The sequence below is a fragment of the Dermacentor silvarum genome, chromosome 9, assembly GCF_013339745.2.
Source record: "Dermacentor silvarum isolate Dsil-2018 chromosome 9, BIME_Dsil_1.4, whole genome shotgun sequence".
Lineage (NCBI taxonomy): Eukaryota > Metazoa > Arthropoda > Arachnida > Ixodida > Ixodidae > Dermacentor > Dermacentor silvarum.
In genome coordinates, this window is record NC_051162.1 from 120078894 (window position 1) to 120083138 (window position 4245).

The 4245-nt window shown below is 45.3% G+C and overlaps 1 long non-coding RNA gene across 1 annotated transcript; it reads left to right on the top strand.

Annotated features, from left to right (window-relative positions):
* The first annotated feature begins 2712 nt into the window (after nt 1–2712).
* LOC125940437 (uncharacterized) lies at nt 2713–3846 on the top strand. The gene is made up of 3 exons (XR_007463655.1): nt 2713–2828; nt 3324–3485; nt 3655–3846. It is a non-coding gene; the product is annotated as an uncharacterized LOC125940437 (long non-coding RNA).
* The last annotated feature ends 399 nt before the right edge of the window (nt 3847–4245 follow it).

Below are 4245 nucleotides of genomic sequence, written 5' to 3' on the forward strand. Positions count from 1 at the left end.
TTATAGCATGGGCCAGTGATGTAGGTACCAAACCGGCGCTTTATCGAAAGGTGAGTGGACCCGGCTGGCGACGACATTTTCGTGGGCTATAGGCTTACCATTTTTCAGTGAAATCAAATTTTCAGATCTGTGTTTATTCATGCCATTAATCGACGAGAGCTCGTGTATTAGCATGGGCAGTGATGTAGGTACCAAACCGGCGCTTTATCGAAAGGTGAGTGGACCCGGCTGGCGACGACATTTTCGTGGGCTATAGGCTTACCATTTTTTCAGTGAAATCAAATTTTCAGATCTGTGTTTATTCATGCCATTAATCGACGAGAGCTCGTGTATTAGCATGGGCAGTGATGTAGGTACCAAACCGGCGCTTTATCGAAAGGTGAGTGGACCCGGCTGGCGACGACATTTTCGTGGGCTATAGGCTTACCATTTTTTCAGTGAAATCAAATTTTCAGATCTGTGTTTATTCATGCCATTAATCGACGAGAGCTCGTGTATTAGCATGGGCAGTGATGTAGGTACCAAACCGGCGCTTTATCGAAAGGTGAGTGGACCCGGCTGGCGACGACATTTTCGTGGGCTATAGGCTTACCATTTTTTCAGTGAAATCAAATTTTCAGATCTGTGTTTATTCATGCCATTAATCGACGAGAGCTCGTGTATTAGCATGGGCAGTGATGTAGGTACCAAACCGGCGCTTTATCGAAAGGTGAGTGGACCCGGCTGGCGACGACATTTTCGTGGGCTATAGGCTTACCATTTTTTCAGTGAAATCAAATTTTCAGATCTGTGTTTATTCATGCCATTAATCGACGAGAGCTCGTGTATTAGCATGGGCAGTGATGTAGGTACCAAACCGGCGCTTTATCGAAAGGTGAGTGGACCCGGCTGGCGACGACATTTTCGTGGGCTATAGGCTTACCATTTTTTCAGTGAAATCAAATTTTCAGATCTGTGTTTATTCATGCCATTAATCGACGAGAGCTCGTGTATTAGCATGGGCAGTGATGTAGGTACCAAACCGGCGCTTTATCGAAAGGTGAGTGGACCCGGCTGGCGACGACATTTTCGTGGGCTATAGGCTTACCATTTTTTCAGTGAAATCAAATTTTCAGATCTGTGTTTATTCATGCCATTAATCGACGAGAGCTCGTGTATTAGCATGGGCAGTGATGTAGGTACCAAACCGGCGCTTTATCGAAAGGTGAGTGGACCCGGCTGGCGACGACATTTTCGTGGGCTATAGGCTTACCATTTTTTCAGTGAAATCAAATTTTCAGATCTGTGTTTATTCATGCCATTAATCGACGAGAGCTCGTGTATTAGCATGGGCAGTGATGTAGGTACCAAACCGGCGCTTTATCGAAAGGTGAGTGGACCCGGCTGGCGACGACATTTTCGTGGGCTATAGGCTTACCATTTTTTCAGTGAAATCAAATTTTCAGATCTGTGTTTATTCATGCCATTAATCGACGAGAGCTCGTGTATTAGCATGGGCAGTGATGTAGGTACCAAACCGGCGCTTTATCGAAAGGTGAGTGGACCCGGCTGGCGACGACATTTTCGTGGGCTATAGGCTTACCATTTTTTCAGTGAAATCAAATTTTCAGATCTGTGTTTATTCATGCCATTAATCGACGAGAGCTCGTGTATTAGCATGGGCAGTGATGTAGGTACCAAACCGGCGCTTTATCGAAAGGTGAGTGGACCCGGCTGGCGACGACATTTTCGTGGGCTATAGGCTTACCATTTTTTCAGTGAAATCAAATTTTCAGATCTGTGTTTATTCATGCCATTAATCGACGAGAGCTCGTGTATTAGCATGGGCAGTGATGTAGGTACCAAACCGGCGCTTTATCGAAAGGTGAGTGGACCCGGCTGGCGACGACATTTTCGTGGGCTATAGGCTTACCATTTTTTCAGTGAAATCAAATTTTCAGATCTGTGTTTATTCATGCCATTAATCGACGAGAGCTCGTGTATTAGCATGGGCAGTGATGTAGGTACCAAACCGGCGCTTTATCGAAAGGTGAGTGGACCCGGCTGGCGACGACATTTTCGTGGGCTATAGGCTTACCATTTTTTCAGTGAAATCAAATTTTCAGATCTGTGTTTATTCATGCCATTAATCGACGAGAGCTCGTGTATTAGCATGGGCAGTGATGTAGGTACCAAACCGGCGCTTTATCGAAAGGTGAGTGGACCCGGCTGGCGACGACATTTTCGTGGGCTATAGGCTTACCATTTTTTCAGTGAAATCAAATTTTCAGATCTGTGTTTATTCATGCCATTAATCGACGAGAGCTCGTGTATTAGCATGGGCAGTGATGTAGGTACCAAACCGGCGCTTTATCGAAAGGTGAGTGGACCCGGCTGGCGACGACATTTTCGTGGGCTATAGGCTTACCATTTTTTCAGTGAAATCAAATTTTCAGATCTGTGTTTATTCATGCCATTAATCGACGAGAGCTCGTGTATTAGCATGGGCAGTGATGTAGGTACCAAACCGGCGCTTTATCGAAAGGTGAGTGGACCCGGCTGGCGACGACATTTTCGTGGGCTATAGGCTTACCATTTTTTCAGTGAAATCAAATTTTCAGATCTGTGTTTATTCATGCCATTAATCGACGAGAGCTCGTGTATTAGCATGGGCAGTGATGTAGGTACCAAACCGGCGCTTTATCGAAAGGTGAGTGGACCCGGCTGGCGACGACATTTTCGTGGGCTATAGGCTTACCATTTTTTCAGTGAAATCAAATTTTCAGATCTGTGTTTATTCATGCCATTCATCGACGAGAGCTCGTGTATTAGCATGGGCAGTGATGTAGGTACCAAACCGGCGCTTTATCGAAAGGTGAGTGGACCCGGCTGGCGACGACATTTTCGTGGGCTATAGGCTTACCATTTTTTCAGTGAAATCAAATTTTCAGATCTGTGTTTATTCATGCCATTAATCGACGAGAGCTCGTGTATTAGCATGGGCAGTGATGTAGGTACCAAACCGGCGCTTTATCGAAAGGTCAGTGGACCCGGCTGGCGACGACATTTTCGTGGGCTATAGGCTTACCATTTTTTCAGTGAAATCAAATTTTCGGATCTGTGTTTATTCATGCCATTAATCGACGAGAGCTCGTGTATTAGCATGGGCAGTGATGTAGGTGCCAATCCAGCGATTTATCAAAAGGTGAGTGGACCCGGCTGGCGACGACATTTTCGTGGGCTATAGGCTTACCATTTTTTCAGTGAAATCAAATTTTCAGATCTGTGTTTATTCATGCCATTCATCGACGGGAGCTCGTGTATTAGCATGGGCAGTGATGTAGGTGCCAATCCAGCGATTTATCAAAAGGTGAGTGGACCCGGCTTTCAACATTTTCGTGGGCTATAGGCTTACCATTTTTTCAGTGAAATCAAATTTTCAGATCTGTGTTTATTCATACCAATTATCGACGAGAGCTCGTGTATTAGCATGGGCAGTGATGTATGTACCAAACCGGCGCTTTATCGAAAGGTGAGTGGACCCGCCTGGCGACGACATTTTCGTGGGCTATATATACGCTTACCATTTTTTCAGGGAAATCAACTTTTCAGATCTGTGTTTATTCATGCCATTAAACGACGAGAGCTCGTGTATTAGCATGGGCAGTGATGTAGGTGCCAATCCAGCGATTTATCAAAAGGTGAGTGGACCCGGCTTTCAACATTTTCGTGGGCTATAGGCTTAGCATTTTTTCAGTGAAATCAAATTTTCAGATCTGTGTTTATTCATGCCATTCATCGACGAGAGCTCGTGTATTAGCATGGGCAGTTATGTAGGTGCCAATCCAGCGATTTATCGAAAGGTGAGTGGACCCGGCTGGCGACGACATTTTCCTGGGCTATAGGCTTACCATTTTTCAGGGAAATCAAATTTTCGGATCTGTGTTTATTCATGCCATTAATCGACGAGAGCTCGTGTATTAGCATGGGCAGTGATGTAGGTACCAAACCGGCGCTTTATCGAAAGGTGAGTGGACCCGGCTGGCGACGACATTTTTGTGGGCTATAGGCTTACCATTTTTTCAGTGAAATCAAATTTTCAGATCTCTGTTTATTCATGCCATTCATCGACGAGAGCTCGTGTATTATCATGTCCAGTGATGTAGGTACCAAACCGGCGCTTTATCGAAAGGTGAGTGGACCCGGCTGGCGACGACATTTTCGTGGGCTATAGGCTTACCATTTTTTCGGTGAAATCAAATTTTC